This window comes from Symsagittifera roscoffensis, chromosome 2 (genome assembly GCF_963678635.1).
Source record: "Symsagittifera roscoffensis chromosome 2, txSymRosc1.1, whole genome shotgun sequence".
Classification (NCBI taxonomy): Eukaryota; Metazoa; Xenacoelomorpha; order Acoela; family Convolutidae; genus Symsagittifera; species Symsagittifera roscoffensis.
In genome coordinates, this window is record NC_087063.1 from 19,700,595 (window position 1) to 19,719,986 (window position 19,392).

The 19,392-nt window shown below is 45.2% G+C and overlaps 1 protein-coding gene across 1 annotated transcript in view; it reads left to right on the forward strand.

Annotated features, from left to right (window-relative positions):
- The window catches only part of LOC134838935 (peptidyl-prolyl cis-trans isomerase B-like), a 332,107-nt gene that overhangs the window by 300,298 nt on the left and 12,417 nt on the right, over positions 1–19,392 (forward strand). The window lies entirely within an intron of this gene.

The following is a 19,392-nucleotide window of genomic DNA, read 5'->3' on the forward strand; positions in this document are numbered from 1 at the left end:
ACGCCATGATGGAACAAGACGCGGTACATATTGGATATGAAGCAGATGTGACGGCACACCTGCTTGACACCAAAGGAACAAAAATCGGAGTCACAGGGCTTCTGGACACAGGCGCGGTGGTGAGTGTGATGCCGATAAAAACCTGGGAGAGAATGGGCTTCACGCGGGAAGATTTGATTCCTACGAATCTCCGACTAGCCGCTGCAAATCGAGGAGCTATCTACGTAGCCGGAAGAACACCGGTGACGGTCCTTCACATGGGAGGACGGAACCTTTGGATGAGCTTCCTGGTGGTAGAGAATCTGGACGACGCCGACCAATTCATCTTGGGCAGAGATTTTGTCAGGAATTTTGACGTGATGATTGACTTGAACAACGGTCTAATACGGATTAGAAACCCGGACCGAAAGTATGTTAAGAGACCCATTAATAGGATAATAACAGATGAAAATAAGGTACCAGTTTTTTTGGATAGAAAAGTAAAGTTACAACCAGGACAAGCTGTAGTAGCGATTTTTAGAATGAGAAATTTACATTCGTTAAGTGATAGTAAACAGGTTTGCTTAGTACCGAATCCAAATAGTCAGAGTTCGGTGATTTTAGGCCGGAGCTTCTCGGTAACGCGAAACGGACTGTGTGTCAGTGTGTTGTTGAACACACTGGACACCACGGTTTCAATCCAGCGTGGAAAGAAGCTTGGTTACGCATTGCCGATGAGGACCGACTATGAAGAGACACAAAACTTGAAGAAATATAGTGTGAAAGACTGTCCTCATCATGCCAATAAAGATAAAATTTTAAAGAGGATTGATGAATTAAAATCTATTCGTAAATTGTTTTCAATGAAATCCGAAACGGACGACGGCTTATCAAGCTGCTCGAATTTTCCGGAACGCCCCTCGTCATATGAACTAGATTCTGACAAACCGGTTTTGCCAGAAATAGAGCATTTAAAAGGAAAAATAGGTGAGGGAGATTTTGAAAAATTGCGGGACCTCCTAGATCGGAACGCCGAAGTATTTTCAAAACATAAGGCGGACATCGGTTGCTGTAATTTCGTCGAACACGAAATCGAACTAGAAGAGGGCGCCGTTCCCCATAGGGAAGGCGCAAGGCGAATGACGCCACATAAATCGGAAGCGTGCCGAGCGGAAATAGAAATGTTGCTTGAATACGACATGATAGAACCCTCGAAATCACCATGGGCTTGCGGAGTAGTAATGGCGAAAAAGAAAGGGGGGCAGCTTAGATTTTGTTGCGACTTTCGTTACTTGAACGCGGTAACGATTAAAGATGCGTACCCGATACCGCGAATAGACGAGAGCCTATCCAAACTTGGTGATGCAAAGTTCTTCACCACATTGGACTTGGGTTCTGCCTTCTGGCAGGTTCCTCTGCGAAAGAAGGACAGGGAGAAAACCGGATTCGCGTGCGAATTGGGGTTGTACCAGTGGAAGAGGATGCCCTTCGGCTTGTGCAATGCAACAGCAACTTTTCAAAGGCTGATGGCTCAGGCTTTGACAGGAGTGACCAAAAAGTACGGGAATCTCTTGATGTGCTACGTGGATGACGTAGTCATAGCGACACCGACCCTGGAGGATCACATTGACCGGCTCGATGAGGTCTTCGGATGTATGAAAAGAGCAGGCTTGAAATGCAAACCATCGAAATGTGAAATCCTTAGGGATTCGATCAAGTACCTGGGAAGAATGGTGGACAGGCATGGTGTGAGGCCAGATCCGGAAGCAGTAGAGGCTGTGCTGACATGGAAAGCTCCTAGAACGGACACACAGCTCATGAGCTTCCTAGGGTTTGCCAATTACTACCGTGAATTCATTAAAGGATATGCGGACAAGGTGTATCCGATGCAGAAGCTGATGCGCAACAAAGGGAAGAAGTTCGAATGGAACGATGAGGCACAAGTTGCTTTCGAGAACATAAAGCGGGAACTGTGCGAAGCGCCAGTGCTGGGCATGCCTACAGAAAAGGGCATGTATGTTCTCGACACAGACGCATCGGTGGTGGCCATCTCAGGAATCTTGCATCAAGAGCAAGAATGGAACGGAAGAACGGTTCTCCGTCCCATTGCATACGGCAGCAAGGTCTTGAGTGACACAGAGATGAAATATGGCGCACCGAAAGCAGAAATGTTTGCAGTAGTCACCTTCGTGGAAAAATACCGTGCATACTTGGGGAGCGCTCCCTTCAAGTTACGCGTGGACAACAGAGCGTTATCCTGGTTGAAGACCTACTCGATGGATCAGAGTTATATTGGTAGATGGATAGTAAGATTTGATGGCTACCATATGATAATCGAACATAGGATGCGTGATAAACATCAGAATGCTGACAGTCTCAGCAAGAAAACTGAGTTCTATGAAAGATTGGAACAGAAGCAGGCCAATCAGGCGGAAGTAAAGGAGGGATTCTCGTTTCTGGACAAAGAAACTTATGAAGCGCTTCCCTTAACGAGATGGTTGGATAAGTCGGGACATCCAATTCCGGGGCATCCTGAGTTACCTGTAGAGAAAGCAGCCGAGATAAAGATCCTGTCAAGGGAGGACCCGGTCCCCTTGGATTTGTTGCTGCGCTCGAACCTGGTCCAGCAAGAACTCTCTCGCATAAATATAAACAGCCTCTCATTATTGGATAAAACGGTGCAAGTCACACCACAAGTGATGCGGATACTGGGTGGATTGTTAGAAAGAGAAGTGACCAGAGATGACCCCGAGTGGACAGCAGCAGTGGCATCGCTAACAGTCAGTGAGAAAGTGAAGATCATGCCGTCCAGACAACAGCACGAAGAGAACAAGAGGGATTGTAGGACAATAGTTCAGCAACTAGTATCCTCAATACCCCAGGAGATTTTAACCAGTACTTCTTACGGACAGAAAGGACGGGAGAGCGGCAAGCAAAAGAAAACTGTCACCTTTGTAGACCGGGAAAAAGAGGGTGAAGAGGTAGAACAAAATCTGCTGCAAGACTATTTGTCCGGGGAGAAGGATGAGGAGAAAAACCAGCGATCACAAGATCAACACCCGGGACAAGGAAATTTGTCCGGGGAGTCCGAGATAGACGAGAAAATTCCTGATGAGAAACAGGACCTAGAGAACAAAGTTTTGTCCGGGGAGTTCAGATGGATGCGAAGGAAATACGGACATGATCTGGAGGAGCGTGCAGTCTCCAGCACAACACCTTCGACGGATGATAAGTCAGAAAGCTCGAGAATGAACACCTATTCAGACAGGGATTCGACCTCGGGATCAGAACTGTCAGAACTGGCGATACACACGCTACTAGTGGAAACTCGGGCGAGAAACCTGGACAGAGAGGTGTACCAGGATCCTGACAGTGATCGCTACCTAATACCAAGCGAAAGAGTCTTTGACAACGCAGCGGATGACTTAGAAACGATAGCGGTATCGAAACGTTCGATAAGCCTGTTGCCGCAGAAAGAGGTAGTCAGGACTGATCTTCAGCCGTTTCAACAAGAAACACAACCGTTGGCGAAGATTTGGTGCGTTAAGATGGAAGAAGACACACATCAGCCCAACGAGCTGAACAGTCAGATGAGAGTCATGAAGACGTACTTGAAGGCGAGATACAGACTCTCGGACCTTCTAAGGGCGCAGAGAAATGATCGCATGACAAGCAACCTAAAAAGGTGGATAGAAAACGGTGCACCTGACAAAGGTGATCTGGAAGAAGACAGCTATAGGATCCTGAGACAATACTTCATGCAGAAGGAGGGGAGATTATATCTGAACAAGGACGGGATCGTGGCTTGCAGGAGAAGAGAAGAAGACAAGGTCTTATACAAATATAACGCGATAGTGTTGCCGCAACTCTATCAGACAGAACTATTATTCAGGTCGCATGATCAGATGGGCCATCAAGGGATCGACAAAGTGTATCAGAGGATCCTGAAGCGCTTTGAGTGGCCTGGGATGAAAAAGGCATGCGAGAAATGGGTGACAGCATGTCTGTCATGCCAACAGGTCAAGGATCCTAGGAAGTTGCGATTTCCTTTACAATCAATTGAGTCGTCTGATTTCAACGAGGTGGTGCAGATAGATCACCAGAAGATATGCATGACAGACAGCGGTTACAACCAAGTCTTGGTCATGATAGATCACTTCACGAAGTATGCAGAGGCCGTGCCCTGCATAACTGCCTCGGCGGAAGAGACATGCGACCACCTGATCAATACGTGGATAGCAAGACACGGTTGTCCAATGACGTTTCAATCGGACAATGGAACGGCTTTCGTAGGCGAGCTTACGAAAGAGCTTATGAGACGGTCACAAGTCGCTCAGGCTCACTCCACGACATACCACCCTCAGACGAATGGCTTAGTGGAAAGACAGAATAGGACGTTAGTGTCGATGCTGAGGGTATATTGTTCCAGGTACATGACCGATTGGGACAGATACCTTCCACAGGTGATGGGAGCTTATAATAGCACGCAACACTCCGCCACTGGAGTCAGTCCACACATGATGCTGACGGGACACGAGAAGTCTTTACCCTTGACATTCTTCTACCCAGAGTATGAGGGAAAGAAAACATCCCCACAGGTCTACGTGAGGGATGTGATCAGACGCCAACAGGAGTTGAACGACTTGTGTAGACGAAACACTCAGCAGGCACAGGCAAGGCAGAGGAAAAGATTCGACAAGAAAGCAGCTGGTGCAAAGGCTTATTCGGTGGGAGACTACGTATGGGTATTTCAGAACGTTATACCACCGAAAGGGACAAAAAAGCTTCTGAAGAAGTGGAGGGGACCCTTCATGATTACAGAGGTGCACCAAGAGGGACGCTTTTATAGACTGAGTACTGGCCGAGCCGCCCACTACGAAAACATCAAGCCACACAATCCATCGACAGAAGACTGGTGTATACCTGCAGACATGGAAGAAAGGGATTATCTAATGATGGATCCTGCTTGTGAGGTCAATGAAAAAGGCACCAGGGAGAAGAACGATGGAAACGAAGTCGTAGAGGAAGGTGCGGATACACCATTGGACCTGGATCCAAACGAACAGATCGAAGCGGACGATGAAACCTTGCCCTACGCAGAGGAAGATTGGCAGGATTCCGAATAGACAGAGGTTCCCAAGAACATGGAACCAGATCTTCCGTTCACGATGCAGACTCGTCAGAAAGACGGGACGAGACTAAGAAAGAAATACAATCCTTACGGTGACGACTTTGTAGTGGATAGGATAGATCTAAAGAAAATAGTGGAGGAAGTAGTGGGTTTAGAGGAAATAACAGTGTCACAGGACATTGACATAGTCGATGATCACAACGATGAGTGGGTTGACGACTGGTCGGAACCCGAGGTGGAGTTCGACGATGAGCAACAGCAGTCAAATGAACAAGACCTGACGAACCTGCGTGTCTTAGAGTGGCTGAACGAAATGACATCAGACCCTGAAAAGACCAGCGTTACGATTCAAGACGTAGATCGCGAAAGCGCGAAATACATTAAGACCGAACGAGATGATCCTTCCTGGGCTGCCCAGGAAGGACAACTTCTCATTCCAGCTTCTAATCTTGACTTAATACCCGGTATGCGATCGACGGGGACGCCGATGGATATTTTTGTCCGGGGAGTGGGGGTAGGACTTACCCACACTGAAAACTTGATAATAAAAAAATTGAGAATAGCAAGAGAAACAGGAAACTTAGAAGCAGAAACAGGTGAAGAACCTAAGAAACCTGACATAGGCAGGGTAGTTGAGTCATATTTTAATTTACCAAATGAATATTCTAGTAACATAATACTAACAGACAGTGATTTCATACTCACAAACAGAACATGTGCGGTAGCTATCACCGCAGACATGAGTTTTAGGACGGCGCTAGCGGCAGATTTTAAGAGGGAATATAAAAACGTGGAATTCCTTTGGAAGCAAAGACCAGGGATAGGGGGCGTAGCAGCCTTACCCCCGGCGGTGTCGCAGATACCGGGAAAGTACTTATGCTTCCTGGTAACGAGGGCGACAGAGAAGCAACACGTGGACCCAGAAAATCTAGTCTTGTCTTTGACGAGGCTGAGGGACTTCCTTGTGGAAATGGACGTGAAGGAGCTTTCGCTTCCAGTGTACGATCCAAATAGAGGAAGACTGCATCCTCGGGAATTGTACGCGCTTGTACACGTGATATTCTCTGATACGAACATACAAGTATATCTACATAAGAAATATTACTTAAGTATAGGCTGAGTGATGTGCGAGAGGGTGTTAGGCCAAAGACTAAGTTGTGTGTAATATGTGAGAGGTGCGTTATGTTATGTTATGTGTTAGGTTATTAAGATCATGGGTAAGTAGGGGTTAGTGACCATGAACAACTAAATGACGATCTTGGGAATAGATCCAAAGTTTGGACTGTCCAATCTTAGGTCGAATTCCAAAATTTTAGAAACCAATTGATTTTAATAAATTTTAGGATAAATATCTTTTTATCTGAACTGTCTTTAAGCAAATTTTAACGATGTATGTTAAGGTGAAATTGACAGGTGTGACATTCGTGATTTCTTTTCTAGATCCTGATTGATCATTTAATTGCTCACTTGAGTCAAAACTTGAAATCGAAATCAAATCAAACTTGGAAAGAACAGTATGGACAATTTCAACCTGGATGAATTGATGGACCTGGCAGAGGCATATGTAGGACCGATGGTAGATGCGATCTATCGTCGGCTGATCGAACGAGACTTCGCTCTGGAGGACCCAGAGGTGGTCATGTTGCTGACCGCCCTGATTAACATCTTGGGGCACGACAACCGTGGGGACCGCCCCACGGAAGTCCTGTTGATGGCAGCATATGGAGAAAGAGGAGTACTAGACCGCCCGAACATGAGAGTGATGAGGTGGAGAAACGGGGCTCTCTCAGGGAGTGACTTGGCGAATGAGCCTGGGTTGGGAAGTTCTAGGACTTACCAACCAGGTGAGATGCCAATGCCCTCCAAGCCCAAACCTGGGCTGACGAGAATGCATCGGGAGATGAACAGCGAGGCGACCTCGTCTGGTTCACCACTGAGAGCAGCTGTGCCACCAAAAGGGGCGAAAGTAACACAGAAGGTTCAGACGAACCAAACCATACAAGATCTGGACGAGATGAACGATCAGTTGAGAAGTACGAAGAAGGAGTTAGACGATATGACGAAGACCATGCTGGCGATGGAGGAAGACCGGGACATGTGGAGAAAGTTGTTTGAAGACTGCAACAAAAAGCAGGGTCAAGAGATCGAACGCTTAAGGCAGGAATACAAAGAGCGATCGGAGCAGGTGGCGTTGACGACGTCCATTGAGAAAATGATACCTGCAAGGGATATTCCTCGTGGGCAGTCCCCGATGGAGCTCTTGACACCTCGAGAAATGAGTCAAACAACGGAGACACGGCTTCCAGCAGAGACGAACCGAGTAACAATCCCGGATCCTAGTGACACCTTGGGTGATCCCGTCGTAGAACAGACAGTGAGAAAACTGATAGAGACCGCTGGACGATTGGTCGCTAACAAGAATGCACCAGGTTCCGGGGTGACTGCACCCTATGGAACGATTGACGATACGGGCAGAGTACAACTCTCCCAGACAGTAATCAGACAAGGGATGAGTAACGTGACACCACTCATGGGGAACTCGAGAATCCCAGAGAGGAAAGTAAGGAAGATGCCAGCGAAGAAAGTGTCTCGTGTAATAGACGTGCAGAAGAATAATCAATTGAAGTATAGTTTCACGGGAGTTCCGGAGACATATCCGAGAGCCTGCTTCAATCGAGCTACCTGGAGCCCAGCTGTGAACCTGCAGCAACCACCACTCGGGACATCTCACCTGATATTGGGAGACAGCTTAGTCAGAGTGCTGTCGAATTTGAGGACCTCATGGGTCACCACGGTGATGGCCTTTGGAGGCGCGACGATTGCCCAATTATATCGCATGGTGGAGCTGATGAATCCAGGGAAGATACCCAATGTGATGATCCTAGTTGGGACGAATGACATCTCCAGAGGATCAGATGAGCAGGAAGCACTGTGGGAAGCAATGATGGTGTGTTTGTTTACTACTCTCTGGCAGAAGTTCAGTTGCGCGGTACTGACCGTTTGCACGGTGCCAATGAACACAAGAAGCCTGACAGTATCAGGAAGAAGGCACAACGAGGGAGTCATGAGATGGAACAACATCTTGAGAAACCTAGCAAATCGAAACGCCGGAAGAATGATCCTCATGGACATTGAACATGAATTGAGAGCCATGGATCAAGCCAGACTGACCACAGATGGCATCCACTTCGACAGTGTCGAAGGACAAGCTTGGTTGAATCGAGTCTTCCAAGAACGGTTGGATGAGCTGGAAGCAGAACTCTTTGACACAGGAGTGCTGAAGGAAGAGGGAACGGTGAGTGATACGGTGATCACCACCTTTGTGCCTCCTAACCTGGAAACACGCTTGGGTACGGTCCCAGCCGCCATAAATTACCGGCAACAAAGCTCCAGTGAACCAGGTCGAAGAATGGACGTGCAGGATCGGTTGGGAGAGGCACCGATGAGGAGAACAATTCATCCTAGGAGAAGGATAGGACCTGTCAACCAACCAATCGAAGAAGTAGCCGGCACATCTAGATCGGACACTAGATCGGAGACGACGAGTACCAGTCGAGAGGAAAGACCGAGCAGAGGCTCATTGATGTGGTCGCGATCCATACCGTCTCCTTGGCATATATACAAAGAAGAACTAATGAAGCTGGACCTACAGAGAGTGAGCTTCATCGAAGATGCAAGGAGGATGCTGAATGGAGCGACGCTATCCGTCAGCAGATTGTACTCGATAACCGGCGTAGACTGGTTGATAGCCGCTAGCATAAATTTCAGCTCCACGACGGCCTTGAGATTTGCCGACTTGGAGGGACTGCCCTCCAACAACACAATAGGACCTGTGAATGCAAGACCATTGAAAGATGTGAGATTGAACCATGATGAGAGGAATCGTGAAGAAAGGCCAGGAAGATTCCTGACGGCGAGAGCGCCGATTGGACAACACGTGAAGATATTTAGGCAATTGACGACACCACCTGGTCATGTGAAGGAGAGAGTGTACCCAAAACTAGTGAACCAAGATGGTGATGCCCAGAGATATGGCGGATTGACAGCGATAAAGAAAGATGAGACCATCTTCGCCGCCTACGACAAAGCAGAGATGAGAAAGGCCAAAATCATGGTAGTAGCGAATTCAGAGTTCGTGTACACCTCTAAGTCTTTGTTTTGGCCGGACGTCATAATGCTGGCCGCAGTTGACTTAGACCTATTGCAATCAGTGTCTTTGGCTATAGGGGTACAGAGGCAGACAGAGATGAACCCGATAACGATTGTGTTTGCTGGTATCAATGACCATCTACACAGTAGAGGTTTTCTGAGCAGGCTCAGAGATCCTGCAACAGCAGAAAACGCAGTATGGCCCGCGATAAAAGACATCCTGGAGTCAATGGGTGAAGTGGTAGACGCGACAAAGGAGGGATCATTCAATAAAGTGACGTTGAGAGTAGTATTTGCGTTGTCTCCGGGATATGCATATCTCCCGGATGGACTGAAATTTGTTTATGCAATGGTAGCCTTACTTTCGGAGGGAAAATATGATGTGATCATATCAGCCCCGAATCGCATGATAGAAATGGAGAACCTGAGGCCACTTAAGGCTGAACTGCCGGCAGTATGGTCAGATATCTCAAACGCGATGAGAGGGTTCAAGGACCACGCGTTACACATGTTGGTGTTGGACGAAGTGCTGGGGTTGGAACTGTCCAACTTCAGTCGGCAACTCAAACTGAAACCAGGAATAGATGACGAACATCGAGTGATCACGGCGATGTCCAACGACTTGTGGTTCCGAGCAATGGAAGTGGCGAGTGAAGACACGAGAAGAAAAAATTCACTGGAGACGAGAGCTCATCTGGAAGCGATGGTGCTGAGAACCAAGCCGGAAGCAAACCAGTGGCTACACCTGAATCCGAGAGTAGCGGCATTGGGTGCAGATGCTTTTCAGCAAGGCCCAGTAATGATCACTAAGATACACGCCTACTTGTTGAAGGAGGTGAACCTGGCGGAAAATGCCGGAGAAAAGACAGCTGAGTTCGTGAACAGAATGTGTCAGATTACTCTGGAAACCTTCTGGACCCAGGAAGTGAAAGGACAGGAGGGATTTGAAAGGACAGACAGCATGCTAGAAGGGTTGGGAGCCGGATGGACCGCGTCCTTCTTGGCAAAAGTCTACCCGAAAGTCTCGCACTACTTGATAAAGGAATTCCTCCAAGCGGTAGTGAAAGTATCGATAGTGGAATTAATAGCCCTGTTTGTGACATTTGGAGCGGAGAATATCGTGAAAGGACCGCTGATACTGCTTACGGAGGGAATACAGAACCTGCGACTAGATGGACTTCTGACATTGATCGCAATAACCCACGGAAACTTGGGAGGACTGATGAAACTGGCACGTTGTCCAGAGCAGATGAAAGAGAGAGTGAGGAATCTGGATATGAAGAAATCCACAGACTCGTGGAACAGAATAAGAGATCTGAGACACACTCTTATCCAGTATCTCTTGCAGCAAAATCGCTTTGGAACCGGAGAAGACGAGACAATTGAAAGAGAGGAAGATGTTAGACGACATGTTGGAGGCATGCCGCTGTTAACAGATTTGAGCTTAGCTATGAGAATCGATCCCTTGGCACTGATCAGAGGAGTCACGGAGTTCGTGACAGTGATCTATGGACCAGCAGTCACCTTTGCGTTCCCTGACGTTAAAGTGGAAGCATATAGGAGGTCGGTGTTGCACCTGAACCTCATATCGGCAGTGGACGGTAGTACACTGAACTGGTGTGAGCAGCACGCATTGCGAGAGCTCATGAGTGAAGATCTGTTATTTGCGAAAATATCGGAGCCAGAGATGACAGTCATCAATTTTGACGATCACTTCTGTGACCGCATGGGAGAAGTAGAAAGAGGGCACATCGAGGTGTTTCCAAAGCTTTGGAATCTGAGGCCCTATGACAAAACGAGTGGCGAAATGACCAGAGTGCCTCGTCTCACAGCAGCGTATCACAAGGTGAGAGAAGAGACGAAGGACTGGGGCGATTACAAGAAGCTACCCGAAGCAATCCCTGAATTCCCTCTGATAAGAAGGATGTTGCTCGGAGCAGTCTCCGTAGTACAAACTCCTAGGTTGAGAGCATTCGAAACCAATGAAAGGAGAGTAGGGAATTTCTCGGCGATGATGGATCCATACTTCGTGGGGAGAAATGCCGCCGTGTTACAGTACACACGATTTGCGTACACGGATCAAGCGACGAGAAGGCGAATCAGCAACGCTGCTACTCCCAAGCCTGAAGGATTTGATGAGGAATGGAGGGGACTAGGCTTAGCTCCAATGAGGATGAGAGGCAGGACTGAATTGCCTGAAGCCTCAGTAATCCTGACCAGTGTGAGAAAAGAGATGAAAGCTGCGGGAGTATTGCAGACGAGAATTTTCCTAGCACCCTTCGGCTGCGAAGAAATCAAAGTGGTCCATGGAGAAGAGGAAGATAAATCAGCCGGTACATTGCTCATACCGAGATTCCAGGAAGAAGCTGACAATGACAAACAAGGACCATCGAACTCGAATAGGGACAAGTCAGAAGGAGATGACGGACAGGGTGGAAACCGTCAGACTGAAGAACCCATGCAACAAGATCAAGCTGGTGGGGAGGACGACAGGGCATCGACAGGAGGAACATCCAGCCTGGATTTCAATATCTTCAGTGATCTTGAGAATAATGCAGACACGTTGGAAACGACTGAGCCAGCGGATGAAGGCATCTCGACACTGGAACCTCCGTCAGCCTTTGAGGAGATGAAACGGAATTTGCCGGAGAGCAGCTCTCCTGGCAATACAAGAAATAACGATCAGAGAATCCTCATGGAATCACCTCGGAGGAGAAGAATAGAGGCCTCAGCCAGAGTACCTTTCTTGGGAACGCTACCCGAAGAAGAATGGGAAGTACATCACCGAGACCACGAGAGTAGGACGGGATGTAAGCTGGACAGAGTGGCGTTCATGGAAGAAGTCTGGACTGTGATTCAGAGCTATGGGACCCAGTCCATTCTCAAAACAGGTCTCAATCAACCCTTGATGAGAGAAGTACTTGACAAGCTTGATGAGTGTGAAGGGAGACTGAGTGAGTTATTGATCGACTCAGCCACTGATGAGAGTGAAGCGAATTCTCCCATCAAGATGACACCGCAGGATAATGAAGGAGAGGTGGTGTACCTGTCAAGGACCAGGAGAGGAACGATGCGATCGAAAATGGTGATTGATAAAATCAATGCGATGAAAATGAAGTTAGGCAGCAGAGTGATGCCGAGGAGAATTGGAAAGACGAAAGTGGATTCAGAAATATCGATGAAAACTGGTAACTCAGCGAAAAGGAAGCGAGTCGAAGAAGTTATGGATTTGGGGCAGGGTGATTATCAATTGTCCGGCACAGATAGAATATTAACTGATATAGCGATGGTGCCACCCATTCTCATGGCGGGGATAAAGTCAACCGGTTATAAATCCAAAAGGAGTGACCGCACTCTGACTGGAGCAACTTTAGAAATGGAAATACTCAGTCAATGTGGAGAGAGTAAAATGAGGGACTTCAAACCATCTCCCATGAATCATGGAAAAGGGAGTGTTGCAGGACAACTGACACCAGTGGAATACAACCGACTAACAGTGTCGGAGACAGTGTCGATAGATGTACCCACCGGTGGATACATGGAGATGTTGGAATACCGGAACTCGGCTAGAGGGTATGTAGTGGCCCTGGAAGACGAAAAAGCCATGGAGGGTTATCTGGAAATGATGTTGCAAGGCACCACCCTCAAGCAGAAGGCGTATGGAACTTTGGCGTCGTCTGACGTAGAGGCGGAGACGATCGAGCAGTTAGTGAGCCTTCCATGGAAAGCAGTAGTATTGAGGTATTTCGAAGAAGAAATGAGGACTACGCCAAGAATACATGCTCTCGTGGCAGTACCTTACGTAAGGACAGAATTACAACTCAGGCTCGCCTGGTGCATGATGGGACTGACTCGCGAAGAATATGATTCGGAAGAAAGGAAGAGATCAAAGGAGGAAAAAGTTTTCCTTATGACGAATCTGAGGGATCTGATAGTCCAGGAGGGAGCAGCAGTAGCGTGTGCAAAGCGGAGAGACGCTCTCTGTTTCATTCGATTCCTGATAGAGCAGATCTCAGTACCTGCATTAAGCACTTGTGTTAAAATGTTGAAGGAAGGCGATGAGCGAACGAAAGCCATGTTCTTACTAGCAATGCTGGATATGCAGCAAAGTAAACCGATGAGGGTAAACATGAAAGAACCTGAAGAATTGGAACCCATGAAAAAGATAGACGAGATCAGGAGATTCTCAAACAAGGAGTTGAGGCTCACTAAAGAATCTATGGGAGCATTGCCGAAATCCAGTGAATACTGTGGACCGATCAAGAAGAAGTCATATAGCTATGTATCCGGGATCATAGGGATAGCGTACAATCCTTTCCTGAGTGAAGACATACGTGATTGCTTCTTTGATTATGAGCAGGCGGTGTTACTAAGATTCTGGACGTCCAGAATTGTGACGACTAAGAGCGTTAACAATCCACAGGCCAAATTGGGATTGGTCTTGGAAGAAGAGGTGACTGCACCTTCAGTACCAAAATCCGACAAGAGAGTGGAATTTGGGTTGGGATTCTCAGATGAATTACTGAGAACGAGCTTGATGGCAGTGTGGGAATTGATGAAGCCATCGTGGTGTCCTAGTCCCAACGCTGACTCAATATTACGGGCGACACAGGACATACAGAGGGAACTGAATGCGGACTGTAACCTGCGTGACCTCAACATCATATATAATGTGATGATAACAGCCTCTAAGAGCAACGGAGAAGATAGAGTGGAGTTGCCTGGCTGGGGACCAGAAGACCGGGTCAAACCTGGTAGCTGTCTGGCGGAAGTCTGTGGACTAGAGGGTCACGTTTGTGGAAGTCTAGACTGTGTGAAAACCCTGGAGAAACAACACAAGCAGTTGACGGTATTGTTTGGAAATGTAGTGATGAAAGCAAGAACGGAAACGGAACTGATAGCAGATTGCCATGGAGGAACCGATGTGAATCTAGTGACAGCACTAGGATTCTACAGCATGTTTGGTTCTTTAGAGTCACTATTGAATCTAGAACAGAAACATGAGATGGTCACAGCCATCAGCGTAGAAGTATTCCCAGGAGTTCTGCAGACTGAGCAGAAGTATATAGGAAAATGGAGGGAAGCAATCGAAACGGAGATGAACATCAGACACAGCGAAACTTATTGTAGACCATCAGGAGCACGATATTTGGTGGGTTCAACGTTGGCTCCAATGTGCAAGAGCAGATACCCTGTACATTTCGTGGCTGTGGACGTGAAGAGTACAAGAACGATCGTGGATCAAGCTTTCTCAGTGCCAAAGTGCGTGAGATTGGCGAGAATGTCTGAAAAGTCTTACGAGTTACTATGTAAGATGTTCTCAGCAGTTCCAGAGAGAACCAAAGAGGAGTTGGAGTCAATACTAGGAAAGAAGTTCATGGGATATGTGAGCGGGAACTTCAGTGACTTTGAAAAACAGAAACAGAGAGGATCAACTGTCACAGATTACAATGCAGTAGATGAGAATGATGAAATCCACCGAGTGATGATGGAAGTGGAACCATTGCTGGAAGCTTCAGGAAAACGCAATTGGAGGAGCATCATGTTGACACATGACGAGTTTCCTTGCCACTGCTTGCTGCAGACCTGGTGGTATCCCAAGCGTAGTAATTTGGTGTTGATCTGGGACTCTGGAGAGCTGCTCTCCATGGGTTTACCAGATTCATCACAGCCCATAACAATAGTGATAGTGGGAGTTATGATGGCGATACGATGGCTGGAAGCTCATGTGAGAGAAAATAATAGACAGGAGGCACCGACGAGAGAACAATTGCAGAAATTAGATTGTCTAAAAGATTTAGATCTTTTTGAGACAATGTGCAAAGTTCTAAACATTCCGATGGAAGTGAAGAAGATATGGGCAAGAAAACGATTGATGCCATGGTTCAGAGCTAACATGACTGCATGGTTGTACGAGTATGCGAAAAAGCATATGTCGAAACATGGCAGAGTGTACAGTGAATATCAGCTAGACATTGGGGCAGGAGCTTTCAAGCGAGCTTTCGTGACCCATCGGAATGCAGTGACCACCGCTGTGAAAAGAATTTCCAGGACGAGCGAGCGTAGTGGAAATGAGAAGGCAGAGATGCTGAAAGAAGATTTGGAGAGAAACGTGACGTTGTGTCTCCACAACAGCTTCTGTAGAAACAGAGAATCAAACGTGGATCCCCTACCTTGCTGTAAACAGAGGGTGGAAGAGCAGAAGTGTTGGAGGACGGCTTCCAACAGCGTCAGGATAGTCAATGACGTGCTACAAGACACGGAAACCGAGAGTGCGGAGTCAGTGTCACAGGAGGAGGAAATGGAGCATTGACGAATGGTCGAGAAAACAAGAGGCAGCAAGAAAGAAAATTAGAAGAATTTAGAAGTTTTAGAACTTCTAAACGACGAAAAAAGAAGAAAACAAAGGGATGATGAAGAAAAGTTAAAACTCAGAATTGTTTTATGTGTGTGAAAAACTCAAGTGAGAAACCAAGCAACCAAGTTGTAATTGAAAACTGAAACATTTAGTTGAGTTTTGGAATTGTTGCATTTTTAAATTTGCATTTTGGTTTTAGTTGAAGTGGCTTTAGAGACACTCACTTATTATTTATTTAGAAAGGCTTGAGGGAAGAGTATATTTAAATATTCCAGCCTGCATGATTGTTTTTAATCACTTAGGAAGACTGATAACTTTGTGGTGACATGAAAAACTTGAGTAACTTCTTGAGGAGGGAGGTTGTTGCATTGTTCTTTCTAACCACAAAGTTTCTTAGTTTTAATACTCAGGACAATAGACAAGCAAGATTTCCGAAGGGAAGGAGCATAGTAGGATAATTTTAGCTGGTTGGTTGGCAGGACTGTCCTGCAAGCCAACACCTTTTAAATCTAGGAGAAAAAGTTTCAATCGGGACATTTGACACTGGAAGTCAGAAAATATGTTTTATCTTAAGTCATATCCTCAATGTGCAGATTAATGAAAGAATTTGAAGGCTATAGTGATGTAGTATGATGCCATTTATATTCTGCAGTGAGTCGATGTGACGTAGATAAAAGTAATTTCGTGCATTTTGTAAATTCTGTTCGATGACACTGTAACCATTTAGAACATTGCGCGATTCAATGAGGACATTGACCGGACTGTCCGGGGAGTATGTGACATTCGACCGGAATGGCCAAAATGCAATTTATGCGGGATTCGAATTTTGAGCAGTAAGCCTTCCGAGTTGATGATTTCGAAGGATTAGCGACGTTATTGGAACGTTTAGCCAAACGGTGAGGGCTAGAATATTCTAGTATTTTAAATTTTCAAAAATTCGAATGATGACGTCACATTTCTGAGAAATGCTGAAACGGCCATTTTAACAAAAAGCGAGTGAAAAACAGAACAACTTTTATCTCCGATTGCGAACAGTACGAAAATCGAGATTGGAAAACGACAACGAACTACAGAATAGCAGAGAACGCTCCGAGTTGCAACTATTGTGCTGCTACAATAGTTGCAAGGCCGTTGCCAACAACGGTGAAGGGTGAGAACCAGCCTTCCGGATTAGCAAGAAATCAAGAGTAAGGAGCTTGATTCGGCGGATTCAAGAATCCGGAAGGGTCTCGGGACGGAAACTTTTATTAACTCACATAAACTTTTAGCATCCTGTCATGTCCTGACTTGAATTTAACTGATATTTTGATTAGTTTTGACAAGGATGAGGTGCTAGGAGTTGGGGGAAAGGGTTGATCCATCTTCGATGGAGATGATGATTTTTATCTACTGAACAAAAACAATAGTAATATAATAAATAGTAGCCCTGTTTTTAGGAGTGACCTCGTGGTCTGGGGATACAGAGACCCAGCCATGAGCTCACTAATTTCGCATGTAATTCAGTTAATTTGAGCGTTCTGGTCGAAGCCGGAGAACAGTAACGTTTTTGTCAGCCTGATGTAAGAAAGACCACCGAAAAGTACTGGCTTGGTAGAGACGGTGAAAAACATGCAAAGCTCTGTTTAGACGCTAGCCAGTCGTCTTAAGACTTAGTTTTGTTATCCGTCGATATGTATCTTCCGGGCGAATGTTACATTCTATATTAAATCCATTGGAGATTGATTGACCCTTTCCTCTTTCTAGCTACTCATATTCTAAAATATCAAGTTACACCGGTGTTAATTTAAAGTTTCACGACATCCAAGTAGCTATACAGTCAGTTTTATACAGTCCCTTCACATAAAACAGTCTCTGGGGGACCAAGCCTCCGCTCCCGTAATATTCCTGCGATAACCCTCTTATCTCTTCTAATTTGCGTCCCGGGAGGGTTCCGCTGAATATTCCTTCCCCACCGAAGCGTCCTTCTCCACTAATATCCGCTGATAAGGGTCTTATCGTGCTTTGTTGCCACGATAAGAGGCTTCGTGTTTTTCGTCTCTTGTGCGACCGTTTTTCACAATATTTGTCGTTGTTCTGATTTTTTCAGCTTTCTTGGTCAAAATGGCCGTTTTTCGTATTTCTGAGAAATATCAACTTGAAAATCGAAATTTTAAAAAATAGAAAATATCAGAATACTTCGACCCCCCTTTCAAGCACTTTTTTACTGTTAAGGCCTTTTCTCTCTGATTCGTGCTTCGTCGGAAGGTTGCGCTGTGCCAATCTGGCAGAATGGCACATAACTTCTTCTGATTCTATTCGAACATGTGAGTAACTTATTCAGCTTTGTACCTAATAATATTAAAATGCTTAAGGGTGTACAAATAAATAGTTTTTTCCACTTTCATTCTTGATTCGATTATTTTGTACACAAAGTTTTTCAAAACTCGCTACAACGAATCAGACACATGCACTTGGCGCATTTTATGCGAATGCAACAACTGTAGAGACCTGAAGAAACTTACTTTTATAACTGAAAACTAACCTTTGAACACAATGACTGGGTTTTATGCGAACCCTTGGATTATATTCCTAAATTGAACACAATGACTGGGTTTTATGCGAACCCTTGGATTATATTCCTAAATCCTTTGTTATTATTATTATTATTTTATTGGTATAATAATGTCTTCTGATTTTTTTTCAAACATGTGAGTAACTAATCTGACTTAGTACATAATACACTGTTAGTATGCTAATGCACTGACTATTTTGTTTAGTAAATAAAGTGTTCCTTGTTTTATTATCCGTTATTGTCGTTTAGTTTTTAAGGGTTTGCTTTAGTGTCTTTAATTTTCTTCCCACGCTATAATTTAGCATCAGAATGGGCCGAAGAAAGTGATTCGACGAAATGGTTTATCAGTGTCGAGAAGAACAGGCTCGAATTTTTTCTAGTCTAGAATCTAGTCTAGTTAGAAGCAAGTGTTATTATTGGAGAAAAGTTTTTTTCCTTTAGTCGTGAAAAATCTAGATGACTCAAAGAAACCTAGTGTTGGAAGCTTCAATTTCGATAGTTTTTTTTTGGTTATTCAGGTTTTGAAAGTGTTTTTTTTTGAATTTTTGAATGACGTGGTTCGAATTTTCTGTGTCTACTATTGTTGAATAAGTGTCTTTTGTCATTGTTCCGACCTTTGAAAATGGGGAGGAACTTTGGATTCGGGTGTGTTTTAGTTTTTTTCCACGCAAAATCAGCTACCACAACCGGACAGGAATGAGTGATATAAAATATTAAAGTCTTTTCAGTCGTGATTCGAATTACATTGAAATTTTTTCGAAAGTTTTCAGTGTCGAGAAAAACTGGTTTGAAGTTTTAACTTTTTGGTCTAATTTGAGCTAACTAGTAAGGTAGTTTGTAATTGCAATAGCTTATTTAGGTTTAATTTAAGCCGTGAGAATTTAGTTTTAATCAATTAAAAGAGTTTTTTAGCGCAATTTTGGGAATCGAAAACTTGAAAATTCAAAAAAACTCAAAAAATTCAAACGTTTTAAAATTTTTTTCAATTTTTTTTTTCGTTTTTCTAGTCATTTTTCTTCGAAAACTGTTTTCCAATTGATCTTTTTTTACGGCTCTCAAATATGCCTAAGTTCTTTTTTTTGTGCAGATTTTTTTAATCACAACATGCAGAAAAAAGCAACGCCAAATTGAGAAAACTTTTTTGCATTTTTTTTAAGACTGGTCAGAACATTCTGAGCAACTTACACAGTAACCGGCTATCCTTTTTGTAATTTTATCATTTTT